The sequence below is a fragment of the Schistocerca piceifrons genome, chromosome 5, assembly GCF_021461385.2.
Source record: "Schistocerca piceifrons isolate TAMUIC-IGC-003096 chromosome 5, iqSchPice1.1, whole genome shotgun sequence".
Taxonomy (NCBI): domain Eukaryota; kingdom Metazoa; phylum Arthropoda; class Insecta; order Orthoptera; family Acrididae; genus Schistocerca; species Schistocerca piceifrons.
Genome location: NC_060142.1, coordinates 330,452,045 through 330,473,550, shown reverse-complemented (window position 1 = coordinate 330,473,550; position 21,506 = coordinate 330,452,045). Strand labels below are relative to the sequence as shown.

At 40.6% G+C, this 21,506-nt stretch overlaps 1 protein-coding gene across 1 annotated transcript in view; it reads left to right on the top strand.

Annotated features, from left to right (window-relative positions):
• Positions 1-5,870: 5,870 nt before the first annotated feature.
• The window catches only part of LOC124798972 (protein turtle homolog A-like), a 188,664-nt gene continuing 173,028 nt past the window's right edge, over positions 5,871-21,506 (top strand). Inside the window, exon 1 of the mRNA XM_047262508.1 lies at positions 5,871-5,967. The gene's annotated coding sequence lies outside the window, so the exon portion shown is untranslated. The remainder of the gene's footprint in view (positions 5,968-21,506) is intronic.

The window sequence follows — 21,506 nt, the reverse complement described above, 5'->3', positions numbered from 1 at the left end:
GGAGGTGACCATGAGAGAAGACTGAATAATCAACGAAAGTAAAATTAAAAGGACGGTCAGCGTTGGGCGTAATATTGATGGTTTATTGATAGAAAAATCGATTTTCTATCACATAGTGATCATCTTCAGTGATGTGATGTACAAATTAAACACATAGACACTGGTATCAAGTTATGAGTGGCATAACTAAGAAGCGATCACTATGTGATTGAAAATCGATTTTGCTATCAATAAACCATCAATATCGTGGCCAACGCTGGCCCTCCTTTTAATTTAACATATATGGTCGTTATGCACACAGCACTCCATGGAGTCGCCAATCAACCAACGAAAGGATGACGCTCTACCAGTCGGGGCGTGGCAAGTCAGAAACTTGAACGTAGTAGGGGAGCTAGAAAACTGAAAAGGGAAATGCAAAGGCTCAGTCTAGATTAGTAGGGGTGAGTGAAATGAAATGGAAAGAAGACAACGATTTCTGGTCAGATGAGTATAGGGTAATATCAACAACAGCAGATGATGATATAACGGGAGTAGGAATCCTTATGAATAGAAGGGTAGAGCAGAGAGTGTGTTAGTGTGAGCAGGTCATTGATAGGGTGGTTCTTATATCAGAATTGACAGCAAACTAACATCGACGGCGCTAGCTGAGGTATACAGGGCGACATCGAAAGCCGAAGATGAAGCGATAGAGATAGTATATGAGAAAAGTGGAATGATAATACGGTACGTAAAGGGAGATGAAAATCTAATTGTCATGGAGGACGCCGAACGCAGTTGTAGGGGAAGGAGCAGAAGAAATGGTTACAGGAGAAAATGGACTTCGTACAAGGAATGTTTGAGAGGAGAAAGACGAATTGAGTTCTGTAGGAAATTTCAGCTAGTAATGCAGACCAATTTGTTCAAGAGTCAAAAGAGGAGGAGGTATACTTGGAAAAGGCCGGGAGAGACGGGATTCCATCATGGTCAGGCAGAGATTCCGAAATAAGGTACTGGATTGTAAGGCTTACCCATGAGCAGATACAGATGCAGATCACGATGTAGTACTGATGAAGAGTGGGCTGAAGTTTAAGAGATTATTCAGGAAGAATCGATATGCAAAGAAGTGGCAGTATTAAAGAATGCCAAGATACGCTTTAAGTTCTCTTAGGCTGTAGTTACAACACTAAGGAATAGCTCAGTAGGCCGTATAGTTGAAGAGGATTGTACATCTCTATAAAGGGCAATCACAGAAGTTAGAATGAAAAACATAGGTACAAGAAGGAACCAACAAAGAAACCATGGGTAACAGAAGAAATACTTCAGATCATCGCTTAAAGAAAGAAGTGCAAAAACGTTCAGGATAATTCAGGAATAGAGCAATACAAGTCACTGAGTAATGAAATAAATAGAAAGTGCAGGGAAGCTAAGACGAAATGGCTGCATGAAAAATGTGGAGGAGTCGAAAACGGCATGATTGTCCGAAGGTCTGACCCAGTATATTGTAATGTCAAACAGGCTTCAGTGAAATTAAAAGCAGGGATGGTAATATTACAAGTGCTACGGCAATTCCACTGTTAAATGCACAGGAGAGAGCGGCTGGGTGGAGAGAGTGAATTGAAGGGCTGTATGAGGGGGGAGATTTGTCTGTTGTGATGGCAAAAGATACAGTCGCTTTAGAGAGATAGGGGATTTAGTATTAGAAACAGAATTTAAGAGAGCTTTGGAGCACTTGAGATCTAATACGGCAGAAGCGATAGGTAACATTCCCTCAGAACATCTGAAATAATTGTGGAGAGTGGCACAAAACGACTATTCACGTTGGTGCGTAGAATGTATGAGTCTATCGACATACCATCTGCATTCCGGAAAAATATAATCCACATAATTCCCAAGACTGCAGGAGCAGACAAGTGCGAGAATTATTGCACAATCTGCTTAACAGCCCACGCATCCAAGCTGCTGACAAGAATAATATACAGAAGAACGGAAAAGGAAATGGGACATGTGTTAGATGACGACAAAACTAAAGAAAAATCAAGACATGTTCATAGGATTTGTCGACCCGGAAAAAACGTTCCACAATTTCAAATGGTGCAAGATGGCCATTCTGAGAATAATGGCGATAAACTGCAGGGAGCAACGAGTAATACACAATATCTGCAAGAAGCAAGAGGGAACAATAAGAGTGGTCGACCAAATACGAAGTGCTCGGATTAAAAATGGTGTAAGAGAAGGGTTTAGTATTTCGACGTTACTGTTCAATCTGTATATCGAAGAAGGATTGATGAAAGTGTAAGGAAGGTTTAGGAGAGAGATTTAAATTCAAAGTGAAAGGATATTTGTCATACGATTCGCTGGTGACATTGCTATCCTGAGTGAAAATGAAGAACGATTACTCGTACATGATCTGCTGAATGAAATAAACAGTCTAATGAGTACAGATTATGGATTGAGAGTAAATTGAAAGTAGTAACAAGTAGCAGAAATGAGAACAGCGAGAAACTTAACATCAGAATTGATGGTCACGAAGTAGATGACGTTAAGTAACTCTGCTACCTAGGCCGCAAAATAACCAATGACGGACGGAGCCAAGAGTACATCAAAAGCAGACTAGCACTGGCATAAAGGGCATTCCAGGCCTTGATAAGTCGACTAGTATCAAATATAGACTTTAATTTGAGGAAGACAGTTCTGAGAATGTGCGTTTTGAGCACAGCGTTGTATGGTAGTGACACATGGACTGTAGGAAAACCGGAACAGTAGAGAATCGAAGCATTTGAGATGTGGTGCTACAGATGAGTGTTGAAATTTAGGTGGCATGATAAGGTAAGGAATGAGGAGGCTCCCACAGAACCATTGAGGAAAGGAGTTCACAGAAAACGGTGACAAGAAGAAGTAATAGTATGACAGGCCGTCTGTCAAGACATCAAGGGAATGACTTCCATGATACTGGAGGGAGTTCTAGAGGGCAAAAACTGTAGAAGATGACAGAGATTGGAATGCCTCCAGAAAATGATTGATTACGTATGTTGCAAGTGCTTCTCTGGGCTGAAGAGTTTGACACAGGAGAGGAATTCGTGGCGGGGTGCATCAAACCAGTCAGAAGACTGATGGCCAAAAAAATGTGGGGGCCGCAGCCCGGATGGTCGAATGATCTGCGACCGACTGTAAGCAAGGAGAATCTATGGGGTGGAAGACGGCCGAGGTGACGGGTTGTGCACCCTACCCTTCTAATGTCGTGGCGAAGAAAGGCTGCACTCTATTTGCAGTGCGGACAGAAGCCCGTTCGCGGCTTCAGCACCACGGAGATAAGTTTTTCTTGTTACTTTTAGCTTATTATTTTACTTGTATGAAATGTTGTTAGTCATTTTCGGCACCAGTACGTCTGATGACGAGGAACCCTAGTCAAAAGTTCAGACGTGGGGTCTCATACCGATCCAGTTTACGACAAGAGTCGAGAAGCTGCTGGGGTATAGCTTCCCATTCTTGCACCAGTGCCTGTCGGAGCTCCTGAAATGCCGTAGGGGTATGAAGACGTGCAGCAATACGCCGACCGAGAGCATCCCAGACGTGCTCGATATGGTTTTGGTCTGAAGAACAGGCAGGCCACCCCATTCGCCTGATATCTTTCGTTTCAAGGTACCCCTCTACGATGGCAGCTCGGTGGGGTCGTGCGTTCTCATCCATCAGGAGGAAGGTGGGACCCACTGCATCCCTGAAAAGGCGGACATACTGGTGCAAAATGACGGTCCGATACACCTGTCATGTTATAGTTCCTCTGTCAAAGACATGCGGGGTTGTACGTGCACCAATCATAATCCCACCCCACACCATCAAACCACGACTTCCATACAGGTCCCCTTTCAAGGACATTAAGCGGTTTGTATCTGGTTCCTGGTTCACGCCAGATGACAACCTGGCAAGAATCACTGTTCAGACTATACCAGGACTCGTCCGTGAACATAACATTGGACCACTGTTTAATGACCATGTTATGTGTTTTTGACATCAGGCTTTACGGGCTCTCCTGTGACCAGGGTCCAGTGGAATTCACTTTGCAGGTCTCCGTGCAATAAACCATGTCTGTTCAGTCGGCGGTAGACTGTATGTCTGGAGACAACTCTTCCAGTGGCTGCGGTAATGTCCCGAGCAAGCCTACCAGTAGTATTCCGTCTGCGGGCACTGGTGGTGAGATATCGGTCTTCTTGTGGTGTTGTAGACTGTGGGCGCCCCGTGCGGTAGCGCCGGGACACGTTTCCTGTCTACTGGAATCGTTGGCGTAATCTTGAGATCACACTTTGTGGCACCCGGAGGGCCCGTGCTACGACTTGCTGTGTTCGACCAGCCTCCAGTCGCCCTAGTATTCCACCCCTGATAACGTCATCAACATGTGTTCTTTGAGCCATTTTCAACACACAGTCACCATTACCACGTCTGAAAACATCTTCACACTTACTCACTTCACCGTACTCTGACATGCACCAACCCACGTCTGCATATGTGGACTGCTGCCAGTACCACCGTGCGACGACCGGAGGTCAAATGCACCGTATGGTCATACCCTGAGGTGATTTAAGCCCGCAAACCGCCCACCAGAGCGTTGTTTCACCATGTATCAGCATTATTCTTAATTTATGAGCATGAGTGTAGTTGTGCGGCCATCTCGACACGCCTCTTGGTCGATCCACATTCCCAACTAGCGAAACGTGTACGTAGTCCACGTCCATGCCCTCCACGCTCACGGCTTTGATATTCCCGCAAGAGAACTGAAGGTGGTGGATTCACTGCCCAACAAAGCGAATCAGTCGTATGAATGTGTGGTGTCTGTTCTTTCGGAGGTATCCGAAAGAATAGACACGGCAAAGTCATAGAAATGAAGAAGTAAAGTGTTTTTCAAATTTTAAAACTCTTGTAATTTTACGAACTTTTGTGTGCTTTTTTTCATGTGTTTGATCCTGCAGATTGCTTTCTTCCTTGTTTAATACTGTTAATTTACTATCCTAGTGGCCTTAACTTCGGAGCAATTTTTGTTTTACGTAAGTTCGAGTTGTTATGAATTTGAAGCCATCTATAACACACGTGGATAGTTAAAGTGTTAAGCCGCGCGGGGTTAGCCGAGCGGTCTGGGCGCTGCAGTCATGGACTGTGCCGCTGATCCCGGCAGAGGTTCGAGTCCTCCCTCAGGCATGGGTGTGTGTCTTTGTCCTTATGATAATTTAGGTTAAGTAGTGTGTAAGCTTATAAGCTTAGGGACTGATGACCTTAGCATGTTAAGTTCTATAAGATTTCATACACATTTGAACATAAAGTGTTGCTCATGAAGTTGCGAAATCCTAAATATTGAGTCCACTAACTGTTTCTTTTTTTTTTTTTTTTTTTTTTTTATGGTAGGTTAAAAAAATTTAATTTTCTTCAAGTCCCAGATGTTATTGCTAGTCCTTTTACATTCTGATTATAAAATAAAGGTGTTGTTCCTTTTCATCGTGAATGACGTTTTAATTTAACCTAGATCCAGTCCTTGCACTCAGAAACATTTGCTGGTGCCGACTTAGGCGCAATTGTCAGACCAAACTGGTTATGTGTGCACAAGATTTTTTCTGTCAATTCTGCTGAAGCACATTGCACAGACTCATATCCCGAAAACAGATACCCAACGCAAAGGTCTGGTACCGCCTAGAGGGCAGCACGGTAGCGATATCGGCCCGCGAGCCGCAGTACGCCGGACGGCCGCCAGAGCCGGAGGCGCTGCCGTGCAGAACGCGGACGTAAGCGGAGCCGGCGGAGCGGGAGCCGTGGCGCGGCGCGGCGTGGCGGCGCCGAAGACGAGGACGTCGACGGCGCGCGGTCGTCTGCGGGCGTCGCGGCGCGGCGCTCAGTCGGCGCAGGGCGGCCGCGCGTCCCGACACCCAGCGGCGCCTCCACGGCCATCGCACCCTGCCGCCGGTGGGGAGCCGACGACCGGCGCCGGCCACGCAACACTAGCTCACAGTGAGTACCGCCGCCAGCTGTGGTTCGCATATTAAGCGCGCACTCCTTCAGTTTTATTTTTCTCTTACAATTTTCAATGAGGGCACGCAGTGCTGCCGCACTTAACTCCGCTGCGAAAATTTATATGGATGAAAATAGCTTCTATTTCTCCAGTGATTACTGAACTGAATGACTCTGGTGCGAAAGAATAAGAGACTATCATCCCATTGTAGTAATGTTCAAGTGTACAGAAAGGATCTGACGCTAGCTGTTCACTAATTCTACCCGTACCCCAATTAGGAAACGTACTAATAAGTACCTGAGGAAGATAATATACATGTTTACTAGTCATTATAGTGTATTTCAAACGTTTTGTGTCATATTGAAACAAATGATGACTTCACAGCCGATGATATTGAGATAGGTAACTAGGTAACCAATGGTCGGAAATGCATTTTCATTGTGTTATGGACATACACAGCGTACACCGCATAACAGCAGCATAGGTCTTAGTAATTCTTGAAAACGACGACCGCCAGTCTCAATATATCTGCCAGAGACCCCTGGAATCTTTATCCGTTTCTACTGGGGTCAGAGTGGCCCGTGTCCTGTTCCAACAGACACCTAAATCTTTGAGACACCGCGGCAGAAATGAATTTGCCGTTGCAGTACATGTCGTTTTGAGACTGGCGCTCGTCGCTTTGAATATTTACTGTGATCTTTGTTATTGTTATGCGGTGTACGCTGTGCGTGTCAGTAACACAATAAATATACATTTCCGACCATTGGTTCGCCACCTCAATATAACTGGTTGTGGGCTCACTATCACTTGTTTCAATTTGATGCAAGATTTTGAGACACTCTGTACATAGGGTGCACCCGAACTCTACCGACATTATTTCAGAGCTTGTCCAGATAATCTCTGATAATGGTTCTTTTATGCAGTTAATAAGGTAACTGCATTATTTATGTGCAAGTTGATCTTCTGCTCTCGGATATTCCATCGTAATCCAACAAGGTGAGAGCACAGAGCAAATATATGATTGTAAATACAGCTGGATCCTCTCTCGCCTCTCGCCTCTCAAGCGGGATCACAACCCTTGTGATTAATTCCTTAAGGTACTGGATGGTTACCTGGGACCTAGCACATGCGCAATAAAGGTAAAATATTTATTTGCACCAATACCGTTTGTAAATAATTTCTTAAACTATCTTAAACTTACTTGATCACATTTACCATTTGTTGGCTGAAAGTCAGAAACCATCAGTCACCGCTTTTTAACGAATTACATTTTATTCAAGCCATATCAGATTTCATCAATATACAGCGATAACAGACTTCACCGAGAGGAGATCAGTGTTTCTCAGGGATAATTTAGCAGTAATTTGGAATAACTCATCCAGGGATTTCAGTGGCTCGGTACATAGTAATACTGTGTTTGATTTCTAACCCCACTAAATCTTTGCAGTGCACTGAAAATATCTCGACAACAGCGTAAATGTCGGTTATATGCGATGGATTGTAACAAACGTATTTCGTGCACTCACGTACTTCGTGTTGCCAACAATACTGCCCGCGTTATTCTTCGCCGTCAATCTAGCATTCAGCACTGCTGGGATCTGTCCCGGTCCGTTTTTTCCGGAAATAGCAGTTGCAAGTTAACACTGGTACACAGCAGTCTTGACAGGTGTACTAATGGACCGGTGGCCGATAAGAATCTCATGCAAAAGTGCCTCAATGACACTACATCGAGCTGTCTCCGCAGCATCGGCTGCGATGTTAAATAACTATTCCGCCTTTATGAAGATGATTACAAGAAACCGGATCCTTTCATGTTATGGTGTTTGCGTACTACAGACATTTTCACTGTTTCGAAGCTATTGTTAGAGGACAAAATGTAACTGGGTTAACAAACTGAACAGAGACAACTATATTCTATTTTCGGAGGCACCGGAGACCGTGATCTTTTACAGTAAAATACCCGAAAATGTCCCTGAAGTACCTTCTAAATTGCGTCGAGGAGGTTCACGTTCACCTTGTTTATTAAATAATGGTTTCTCATAACTCATTTAATTTCGGTTTTTCATTGATCGGTTTAATGAGTATATTTGATGCAAAATAAAAAAGTATTTCCCACATCTAAAGCTTTTTTTTATTGAGATATAACACACATTTCCTTGCCCTAGCGGTAGCACAAACAAGAAATATCCTTCAGTGGAGGCTTGAAGGGCCCGAGCGGTGGCACAAACAAGAAATATCATTCAGTGGAGGCTTCAAGGCTAGCTATGAACCTGTGTGTGTCTGTTTGTCGATTAAGGGCGACCACCTGCGAGGTTATCATAGCTCTCGCTAAAATAATTGGAAACGAATGTGGTTAAACAATCTTGAGCTGTAAAAAATAGCAAAACAGTGGACTACCAGTGGAAAGTAATTAGTTACTCAATCTTTCAACCTCTTTACCCTTTTTAAAAGTATTGATCTTACGTTTAGTGAGCCACAACAAGTATCCGTAATAATTTCATGACTGAAGACTGAAATTAAGGAGGAATCTCGCGAAAGAATATAATGTTTTTGACGGTAATTGCGAAGCAGCCTGACTACTTGAGGTGCTACGAATATTTTGGCACCTGATATGAGGTGAGAAGGTAGAAAAAAGTGGGTGTTGTACTCGTAATATGTCTTTAGAAACTAAAATATGATCAATCCCACAAAACTTGCACACTGGAGGAGGTTGAAAGCGATAAGATTAAATTTCTTATTTTGTTTGCAAATCATTTCCACCTGGTCACGCACAAATACCGCATTCAGCTGTGCCGATCAGACCAGGGGTAAATGTAATGCATGGCGAATGGTTAAAAGTAAAGCAATGTTTACAAACATTTTGGGCGAACAGTTTATTGCGACTTTATATACAGTGAATCATAATTTTGGTGATTAAATGACTGTTTATTTTACGAAGTAATATTTTCAGGATAGAGACAGCTACAACAACAGTATGAGAGTATCATCCATCATCCGGTAAACAACTGCTCAAGAATTCTGTCTACTACTAGAAAACAGATCTTCATTACTCTTCATTAAAAATCGCTTAAGGCCTGAAAGGGGTGAAAGTTTAAACTCCTAAGTAAAAGCCTAAAATACATGATATATAGTACACTTTAATTTGAAAGCCACCTTTCCTGTTCAGCTGAATAATTACGGTTCTGGACCTCAATCGGAAATAACGGTGCTCTTCTTATAGGGCCACTTCGTTGTCTGTCTGTCCGTATGTTCGACTGCCAAAACTATTTTTCTCAGGAACGAAGAAAAGAACCGAAAACGGTTGAGTCAGGATTATATCACAAGACAAAAAGATTTCTGCTTGTTATTCGACTGACTATCCTTCTGTCCTTCTGTTAAGCCCCCTTTTATGAAAGAATAGATGGACGTATAAAGTTGAAATTTATGTCATGTACTAAGGTACGTCAACGCAATCAAAAGATATAGTCATTTATGTTCCATATTTTTACAATCGTTATGTCTCTAATAAAAGCCTATACCATACTTCCCATAGGCCTAGACCGTGAAATTTGACAAGAAGAAAGGTTTCACCGTACGAGCAAAGGAAACATTTGAAAATTGTGAATTTATAATTATATCACATGAAAAATATATCCATTATCATTTGTTATCTGACTTCAGAAGTAAAATTAAAACATCATCGAGAGTCGTGAAATCTCTGGGACCGGTATCTTCCCTGTATCAATGTCGATAACAGGAAGATTCCGTCACGACCCTCGATTCGCTAAATGGATGAACTGTCTATATACATAATCAAATTAGTACGAATCCGTCAGTGAGAGAGTCTACTCGCAACTAACCTTTTCCTTTTTTTTTCTTTTCGAATGCTGTTGTATATGTAGTTCATCAGATACGCACATGCGACAAATAGCTTGCTGCCAATTAGATTCTTAATTCTGTTCTAAACGCAAGTACTTTTTCACTCTTATGAAAGATCATCTGACGCTAACGGAGTTAGATTAGGATATGAGACACTTAAAGTAGTAAATGATTTTTCTTATGTGGGGAGCAAAATAACTCATGATGATCGAAGTAGAGAGGATATAAAATGTAGACTGCCAATACAAGGAAAGCGTTTCTGAAGAAAAGTTTGTTAACCTCATGTATAGATTTAATTGTCAAGAAGTCTTCTCTGAAGGTATTTGTATGGAGTATAACCATGTACGGAAGTGAAACATGGACGATAAATAGTTTAGACAAGAAGAGAATAGAAGCTTTCGAAATGTGCTGCTACAGAAGAATTCTGAAGATGAAATGGATAAATCACGTAACTAATGAGTAGGTACCGAATAGATTTGGGGAGAAGAGGAATTTGTGGTACAACTTGCCTATAAGAAGGAATCGGTTGGTAGGACAAGTTCTGAGGCATCAAGGGATGACCTATTTAGTACTGGAGGGCAGCGTGGAGGGTAAAAATTGTAGACGGAAACCTAGAGATGAATGCACTAAGCATATTCAGAAGGATGTAGGTTGAAGTAGGTACTTCGAGATGAAGAAGCTTACACAAGATAGGGTAGCATGGAGCGCTGCATCAAACCAGTCTCTGGAGTGCAAACCACAACAACGGCAACAACAAGATCATCTAAATTGTCCGGCGTGCAGTCACGCCTGAATACAAATTTCATAGGTTGATACCCAACTGTTTGCATGTAGTCGATATACAACAAACTTGTAGCCCCCGTGACACATATGTAGCCAAATTTTTTCTCGTTTACAGTTACACATAGTAAGAGCCCCAGAAACGTTCAGTACTGACCTTCCTAGCAATATGCCTTTATTACTAACGTGCTGTAAACAATGAAAGAATGATACAGTTTTTTAGCATTTTTATCTACTTTCAGAACTGCAATTTCTTGTATCTCAGTGGATTACCATACACTTAGACATAGCCTTGGGGTCAGCTCTCGTTGAGTTTCTTATCAACGTGGGTGTTTGTCCAAATTATTCTGCTTAAAGTGGGGTAAAAAATAATAATTTTCATATCTGTAACAGACTCACTTTAATCGGTTCGTTTTTATGAAAATAGAGAACCTGAAATGTTTACCGTTTTACTAATGACGCTGTCTTAAAGGTATCAGATTGATGACTGGCTATAAACTCGGAATCTGTGAGGCGGTTCGTAAATCTCTAATAGAGTATGTGTTACGGATCTAAATTCCTGATTTTCGGTATCTCAGACAGTCATGATTTTCCGAATGAAAGTTATGACATTACCTGGCCCTTCTATGAGTAGAAAAATTCTGGTTTGATATTTTAAAAAGAAGGTCCACGTCGTTTCATGTACGTCATGTGCTTCACGAACTTTTTCTCAATCTGTCTCTGTTTTACATAGAATTATTTATGTGCTCTGTTTGGTCAGTGCTTAATTTCCACGCGACGTGGACTTAAATCACTGAAAATACGAGAGTAGCTCAGCTAGTGAAGGGAAGTCGCATACTGGAAATTATTTCAGGATATATGAAAACTAGCAAATTGATAAGTGAAGAGATTGGAGGAGAAGATGTAGTTGTGAATGTAGTGAAAGTAGAGTTAAGATGAGAGGAACACGTAATGAAGTGTGAGGATGATAGCTAAAGCAGCTCTTTGCTGGATTTCCACGGAGCGAGAAACAAAGGAGTGGAATATGGGTGGATAAGATCAGGTACCATGCTGGAGCAACACGGATTCGCATAGCTAAAGACCGAAAATGATTGTAAAGCCCAGAGGGCTCCCTTAACTAGTGAATATACAGATGTTGATGAGCAAACTATGCGACTAGTGCTTCTTTGCGTCAATATATTGCACTCGCATTCGAAGGGACGACGTTTCAAATCCCCGTCACACGATTCCTATTTAGAATTTTCATGGCTTTCCTTAACAACTCACGGCAAATGTCGGGATGATTTCTTTGTAAAGGATATCGCAAATATCTCTCTGGACCTTCTCGAATCCGAGTTTATGCTCCGTAACCGAATACCGCGTCGTCGACGAGACGTGGAAACTGTAATCGTCATTGAAATTAAAAGTATCTTGTTTTACATTTTGGGCCTTTTTTAGTTTTGCATCAAGTTGACTATTCTCACTCTATCATTGTAATAACATCTGTCAAATCCAGTTATAGAGATGACCAGATCTTATTTCGATATATTTTCGTTGGGCCGTGCGGTTGCTATTCTGATCTATAATCATTTCAGTGACGAGGAAATGTACAGTATGCCATTAGATTTCTGGTAAAAATAACTTCGACTTCAGATTCCGAATTTGAGATTCAGTTTCGAAAAAATATGATTACTTTAGTTTCTACTATCCTTTTGTGATGGCTTCGAAGCTTGTTCTTAAAGTAAGCGAACATGCGTACTTTCAAAGAAAGATATTCTGGTTCCCACCTTTGCACAACGGTGGTCACTGGGATCGATTGGTTTGCCTCAGTCTATTAAGTAAATCTAATTAAGTATTGCCGGCAGGCGATATGAACTTCATTACTTCCGCGTGTTGCGTTTTAATCGAATTTTTTCTTAGATTACTTTCATGTTTGACAAACAAACATATGTCTTCACCTGACGTCGATGTACAAATTTTAGCCAGGTCCTTCACTCTACAACACGGTATAAGCATCTATACCTGTAGATGCATGCCTGTACTTCAACTTCCAGTTATGGCCGGCACATTCAGCTTGAGTACTGTGATTATCGTCTCAGGTAAAATGCTCCCTTACAATTTACGCATTGTTATTCCCTCAGTCGCGTTAAGATTATAAGAGCAACAGATATCTGATACCACTCCCAATTCTGTATGAAAACATCGTGAAGTGAGGGATGTCACTTTGTTAGCAACCACGGATATTTTTGTACAATATTGTATATTCCCACCTGATGCAGCAACTTATAGGATTAGTGAAACATGAAGATCCCTTACAGTTTCACAATTCAACCTTTACTGCTGTGGTGTCATGAGTTCATATCAAAAATGAGGGCAAACACGCTATGGAATTTTCCACAAGGGTTTGTGTAAAACATCAAGTTTTTTGAACTTATACTGTCACTTGTTTCATTTAAATTGTCTACGATCGTCTTCATAAACAAAATACTTTACAATCAAAACCTCGACGTGTTTCAGGTCCATCAGCAATCAGAGTCGGAAAGATAGAATTAACAATGTTTACAAACATACATCACGGTATCAGACTGTCCGCTCGTATGATGTAGCGATTCATTCTATTATCTTTGCTTAGTTCTTTATGCGATGGGTTTTCGAAATCATCATTACTTCAGTTGTACGGTGGGACGTGAGAATCGTCTCCCAAGTCTTCGTACGATTAACGCTCACTTACTTCTGCCACGATGTGCGATTCTACATGTGTTTCTGTAAATTTGGCCAAAGTATTTGCCCATAATTTAGCAACATATCAGTTTATCATTGTACATGTGAACTATTTTAATGGTACTCTAATAGATTATCCCCACTATGTAGTTTGATATCCCTTACCTGCATCTTAACTTTTCCATTGAGCATTATGTTTCGGCGGGAAATATTCAGGTTTCGGGGCTTTCCCAAATTTCAGGAAGACTCGTGTTACGAAACTAGACATTATGAAACGAAAATAAGAATATCGGATTGCAGTAACAAAATATTAAAAATTATGGATGAATTACGCATAATTATTAATTATGTCGCTTCTGCAGATTGATGTCTGACTATTCCATCTTCTTCTCCTAAAGATTGTCTTCGATAATTTTCCTTTATTGCCGATCAGATCATTCGTTTGAACTTGTCACCAGTAAGTTTCTACAGTCAGTTTATCTTTATGGATAAATTTGTTAGTTTTGAAAACTATAGTAACCTTAATTCACAACGAACTGGAGGCAGTTACCCACCCAGAAACTCTCCGTAGTACATCATCAAATGGACCAACGTTTGTCATATGTCTCGCAGAACATAAACGTCGTCAGTCCATGAGAATTGTAGTTGTTCATATATTTATCATTAGAATCAAAATCATAAGAGGCGTAGCCACTATGCACTGAGATTTGCAAAGCCTCAAGTGAGAGCAGGTCGGCAGTAAAGGATAACGGAAAATGCGCTGCGAGCGATTGACGATATGTATGGCTGAATGTTTCTCTTTTGGAAAGGGATACTCTCATACGCAGACAAGTTGATATTATAGGACCGAAATACTGAATTTGCACCTACCTGATGGAATGTAGATCTTTGGCACCGAAGCCTATCATTTTAATTATTTCTTCATTTATGAACGAACCTGAATTATTTCTGAAATGACCACTAGCTGCGGACTGCTGTTAATATAGTAGGAGTTGCAATGATTTACTTGGGTACAGAGAGTCCACGGTGGAAGAAACACACTGTTCTAGCTAGCTTTTCAAATTTTCTCTGCATATTTATGTGCAAATAAGTTGGAGCTTGATGTAACACACCTCAATTCTACGGGTATTTGTGTCATACATATTAGACGCTACCGCCCGGAAGCTTTGTCTAAAGCCTACTGTCGGTATGGTCCTACAAACCTACAGAAAGCACAACTCTGAAGTATTATAAGTCGAAAGGATATCTGGAACTTTGCGAACAAACAAAAACACAAAAAATTAAGACACGATCTGTAGCCTGAACAACTAATCTTTCCTTCGCTTTCATATAGCCAACTAAACTGCTGGCAGTAAATCTAACAGATTATGGCCTGATAGGGTTTTGGAGTCGTTTCATTTTATTACATGTCATATGACCAAACCTGACGACATTCAGTCATCATTATCCCGAGGCACATAAAATATATTTACCCCTGATATTTTCTTTTAAAAAATTATCTCCAAGAACCTTTCTTCTCTTCATTATTATTTACTTCATCCTCATTAACCTCTTTTATTTTTAGGTGCGTCAGTTTTATAATCGGTGCAATAATGTCATTTTTAATTTTCACTACCTTTCACTTTACATACTAAGTACAAACAATAGTGTAGTTCCTCGTTCAGAGTACCATTTGCTAATTTAACGAAATTTTTCAAAGCTGCAGAATGTAGTGAACTAATCGTTCTGTAAATTCCCAGTTTTCCTCATGTGATTAGAGTCACAGCCAAGTTGCTTGTATTCGTGGTGTATTCGAGTCATCTGTTTACACATTCTCCGAAGACTGTCTCAGAATATAGACCCAACCTTTTAAAAGTTTCTGATCCCTTAACAGATCTACAGTTTCATGTAATCAGCCTTTTTTTATATTCACTTACGATAGGGGCTTGGGTATTCTTTGTTGATGGTTTGTATATCTAGCGCATAATTGATGAAACTGTAATTTCTGTAGTTTTTTACATTATCTGTCTTCTGCTTGTTCTTCCTTGTGCTTTCCTACCACTGAAGTGCTGCTTTAGATTTCTAGCACTTCCTCGTGTTGACATGTTACGAATAATTCTTTAATCTTACGTTTCGCCACACTCTTTCTTATTATCATGTCCACTGATATTCTAGAATTTACTTGGTGTATTTTTCACATAACAATGAGCTGATCTGCTATATTCAATGATTATTTTTTAAGCTTCTAGTGATGTTTCGTCATTGTTTCCCGGAAATACGTCATGAATATTTTCTTTTAGTCTGTTGCCCTTATGGTATATGAACGGCGCAGTTTTAAGTAGCAGCCAATATCCAGTAACGTTGTCTCTCATATCGGTTGATATCTCATTTGTTTTAGTGGAAGGACTTTGTGGAAAACGAGCCTCTTTCTTTTATACTTCAAGTGCTGTCGATTATTATTTCGTATCTTGTCCCAAAACAATCGTTACGGAGAATTAATTACATGACATTTGTGTTATAATTTTCGTTTCGTCCTCCAGTGCTCTGTTCCCTCGGAATATGTGGTCCCTTTTCTTTTCCTTCTTCATACCTACAAAATTTCTTGTGCTGGGCAACACTATTTTAGTCGTGTCACCATTTCTCTTATTTTAAGACTATCACATTCTTCAGCATTGGACATACGTACTAATTCCATTTGGTGCTTTTCATCATTTATACTCAGACTTCATGAATAAATGAATACAGATTTGTAGTTTATGGTGTTGGTACATCATATTCCAATAAAAGCTCTAATTAAGCGTCCGATAAATATTTAACTAGAACCATTTCATAGTTAGATCAGAACAGACGCTGACTCGGCAATTTTACCGTCACTCGATGAAATTTAGGACATTTCGTTCTAATTCCGCCAAAATGCAATCCATGCCCGATTATATCGTGAGAGCGTATGCCGAATATAGTGCGTGTTGTACTGTGCAGAGAGTAGGTGAAATTTCTGAATATTCTGGGAGTAAAGCGATTTTGGTTCTTTTCATTTTCTTTCTTTTCCGTTCAAACCGTTTATCATTTTCTGTAATGGGATGAAAATATCTCAAAAAACAAAAAACAAAAAAATAAAAAAGGAAATTTCTTTCAGACTCTTCGCGATACTTTCATTGAGAATACATGAAGTCGTAAATTTAACTTCAAATTTTTATATCCATATCAACGGTTTTATTTCCATTTGCAGCTTAACACATTTTCTGATTATAAATATACTTCGTCGTACTCACTCTATGTACCAATCATATTATAAAGGTGTTCGGTAGGTAACGTTCGATTTAGTTTTCAATTCTAACAGCCTGTCTCACTGTTTATTGTGACTGTAAGTACTACTGAAGCAGTTCACTGCTTACGAAACACATGACTTTGTTTCAACCGAATTTTACAGGGCGCTATTGAGTCGCAGACAGGCAAACATTAAGTTCTAATGAACTATTTTTTCCAGTACGCGCTCATTTATTCTCTCATTACTAAAACAGCAAGAGCCTGCAATAATGTAGTGCATGCGCAATCCAATCAAGGTATCTGTATTCTGAAGAGATTGAATATTTGTTAAGCGTAAAGAATATGCTAACTGTAAGTAGGCAGTGTAGGACCCACAGCATTCCATCCACATTTTGTTGCTTCTCAACCTCAGAGGTAGGAATGTTAGGTCTAAACGCACAACATTTTCCAGAAAAGAACAATATTGCTCAGGTTCGTTAATGCTCACTCAGTTTCCTTGAGTGTGAAGACGGGGAGTCTGTCTTAATTACCCTCCACACCGTCTGGGAATGACATTTTGATGGCAGTCCATACTAAGGTATGCTGTGTTTAATCAACAATATATGAGCATGAAAAATAATGTGGAGATGACTAGAAGGCTGTAAGGAAAAAACTGTGTCGACACTAGTTATATGGTCAGTGTTCTTCGACCTACCCGGGTAGGGATACGGCGCTGGAAGCTTTGCTACTACCAACTAAGCTCTCATTTTTATGTGTACTCGCAGATACAAGACAGATACAGACAGACACCCCATCAAACTACATTGAGCGACAGCAGTGCGTCCTGGCAAGTAATAAAGTACAGTGTTTCACTGCAAGCGATATGTGTAAAAACTCAAGTCCACTTGAGAGAGCAAACTTTATAATTTTACAGTCTGAGAAATGGTAGTAATTACGAACCCAAGTGAAGTTCTCTTTCATTCTTTGTGTTGCGGTCTTGTCTGCTAACTAGACCAGCCCGTCACTGTCGATAACAGTCCGGTAAATGTAGAAATTATATTTTGAAAATTTGGTTGCTGGTTTAACAACAACCGTGTCTCCATGATTACAATTTTACAGCATATGCTCAATCAGGTTTAAAACCAGTTCCAATGAATATTTATAATTTAAGAGGCTGCAGTATTTGCAGAGCTTCTGTAGTTACGTAATTAATATTTCAGACAAATATTTCTTTCATATTAAGACATTAGAAATACAATCTCTGAATTCCATAATCGGGCTTATTGGGCAGAACTGGTAATTCATTCCAAATCAGTTCCGAATTAATATGCATTTATCGGTTTCAGCCGTTATCTGCCACCTTCCGATATGAACTGTGGAACAAGAATGACAAATGTATGTAAATCTACTGTTGTAATTTACGAGAATTGATTACTTACTTTTCCAAAATACTGGTAAATAGCAGTAAAAATATGGTAGCCTATGTGGAATCACTTGTGTCTAGTTGCCTTGATGTGACATGATTGTTGGTGTGACGAATGTTTGCTTAGGTAGGTATAAACAAATAGTTCAAATTTTCGAATTCAGTGTACACTTTCTTGATAAGAATCTTACGCAGTCTGTTCGACATATTTATTAAAAATTGTTTCAGGCAAGGATCGTGCAATAATGCAATATCTTTTTGTGAAATAATTGAATGCATCGGAAATTCAAACTGAAAATAGGAACTCTATGCCAATATCGAGAACTTTGTAGTACAGGATAAATGAAGTTTACAGGTATGGTAAAACTGTATATTTGACATTTTCCGACTGTCTGTTTCGGTTTGACCTGGGAGAAATTTAAGATTTTGAGATTGGAATACATCGTTTTGGGATTCCCGAGTAATTGAAGATCGCTTTATTTCATATGAGCAAGTGATTATCAAGTTCTTCATAGAAAACGGAGCCACAGGATTCGCGGGTGTTAAAAGTAGGTCGAAGACGCTCAAGGTAAGAAATTTCAAAATCCGTTTTGGAAAGGCTTAAGCGTAATTCTGATGACTGATCTGCATTGCAGTTAGTCTATGACAAGTTAAGATACCGTATCCCAGTGAAGGCTTAGACGATGTCAAGAATGATTACTTGGAAACTGGGCTACGGATTCCCCTTACTAGCAGCATGAACGACATAAATGAACGAAACCACTACAGTGTCGTCGTGAAACGTTTACTTCCATGAGTTGGTTTGTGAAATTTACTCAGACATATCGACTGGCTACCCACTGTTCATCTTCTGAATAGAGACAATGCTGCGATCACGGAGTGGTAGCCTGCTGTCGTGTTAGCCTCTGCTAATGAAGTCGTTTCTACAGCAGTGAGGGACATGTGACTAGCAAACAGCTCTTCCAACACCTCTGAGCCTTCCGAACGTTGTAACGGCTACAAGTCACTTACGTTATTCGTCAGTTTCTCTCACTACGATAAGTGCCGCACTCTCTGATCCACTGACGCAGAAAGAAATCTCTGGTTGTGCAAGGAATCGTAAGCGAAATCTCCAGATCGCAGTCGTATGCACTAACGATTCAGTGTCCTTTTCCCACAACAAAGGCATATGTTATAAAACGAGTGATTGCAATTTTATCATTTAAAACTGTTAGAGAAGTTAACGCGATAAAATAATGCTGGATTATTTTCCTTTTTTCTTTAGCATCCACAAGCATCAAGGTGTGATGGGTAATTAATAAGCAAAAGCCGAGGCTGAAACTTGGAATCCTCAAAAACGAAGTTTTAAGTACCTTATATTTCCACTTTATCTTGCCCACCACTTTCTCAGATTAGGTACAACTATATCGCATACTAATTCCTGTTTGTGATGAATTATACGTTACGAATTTATGCAAATTTAAGTATTCCTAGTTACCCACCACAACTCCTCAATTTATTTGGCCTTGGTTTGGCGCACCACGTACATCATAATTCTTCTGTATATACAAATGTTCGATTCGATAGTAAGTACCACTATGATGTCACTTTACCTGCAAATTCTTTTCGGAAACATTTTATAGATAATTATCAGATAGGGTTAGCATTTGGACGACGTACGATAACAGCCACGTAATCTTGTTGCGTTGCTATAGCGTCACGCAAAGATACTTTTATTCTCTACTCGTTCGTTGCTATATTGCCAACTAATGACATATTCATCTCTCACTACAAATCTGTTCAATTTCTCCAGTAATTTAATACCTTTCCTGTCTTTCAGACATTCAAACTTTAAATATTTCGCAATTTAATAATTCTCGTGCAAACCAAATCTTTCATATATAGGACTGCTTCACCCTTCCATATTATGAGAAACACTCCGTTTCAATAAGCCTTCTTTAACGCTTCACATAAGACACAGTAATCTTTTTCCACATCTGCTTTTCAGACAGTCTAGTTTTTAATCTCTGCTCTCTGGCAACAAAATATTAATGTTTAGTCATAATCATAAGGATACATCAAAATTAATAGAGGTGTATCGTGAACACAATCATACAGTCATTCAGATTAATGGGCTTTCTTAAGACTGAAATTTCACGAAGTTATTCATATTTTCTCCTTTTACATTTCAAAATATAATTGGCTCAGGGACTCGGAACAAAACAGTGGTATCTACTCGCGGTCTCTGGCCGTCGGCTAAGGTTCCCACTGTGACCTGTGCGGCGGTTGACCGCTCCTAATGAAATATTCGCGGCCGTGTTGCACCGTTCCCGACTCGTTCAGCATGAAAGAGAAGTATACACGTCTTTGGTTATCTCATAAAGTCATAATGTGAGAAAACTCATTAAGGAGATTTTAAAAGAAATATACACTTAAGCTCCAAGAAACTGGTATAGGCATGAATATTCAAATAAAGAGATGTGTAAACAGAATACGACGCTGCGATCGACAACGCCTATATAAGACAACACGTGACGGGCGCAGTTGTTGGATCGGTTACTGTCACTACAATGGCAACTTATAAAAATTTAAGTGAGTTTTAACGTGGTGTTATAGTCTGCGCACGAACGATGGGACACAGTATCTCCGGGGTAGCAATAAAGTGGGGATTGTCCCGTACGACCATTACACGAGTGTACCGTGAATATCAGAAATCCGTTAAAACATCAAATCTCCGACATCGCTGTGGCCGGAAAAAGCGCCTGCTAGAAAGGGACCAACGGCGACGTGACAGAAGGGCAACCTTTTGGCAAATTGCTGCAGATTTCAGTGCTGGGCCATCAACAAGTGTCAGCGTGCGAACCATTCAACGAAACATCATCGATACGGGCTTTCGGAGCCAAAGGCCCACTCGTGTACCCTGCATGACTTCAGGATACAAATATTTACACCTCGCCTGCGCCGCCAACACCAACACTAGGCTGGTGATGACTGGAAACATGTTGTCCGGTCGGACGAGTCTGTAATTGTGTCGAGCAGATGGACGTGTACGGTTACGGAGACCACCTCATAAATCCATGGGCCCTCTATGTCGACAGGAGACTGTTCAAGATAGTGGAGACTCCGTAATGGTGTGGGGCGTGTGCAGTTCTAGTGTTATTCGACCCCTCATACGTCTAGATACGACTCTTACAGGTGACACGTACGGGAAGTATCTTGTCTGGTCACCTGCATCCACTGATGTCCATTATGCGTTCCGAATTACTTGGGCTAAAGTGGCTCTGAGCACTATGGGACTTAACTTCTGAGGTCATCAGTCCCATAGAACTTAGAACTACTTAAACCTAACTAACCTAAGGACATCACACACATCCATGCCCGAGGCAGGATTCGAACCTGCCACCGTGGCGGTCACGCGGTTCCTGACTGTAGCGCCTAGAACCGCTCGGCCACCTTGGCCGGCCGACTTACTTGGGTAAATCCATCTGGACAATCCGACGGTACACACGTCCACTATTGCTACGCAGTTGCTCCGGGAATACTTTCCTGAGTTTAAACACTTCCACAGGCAAC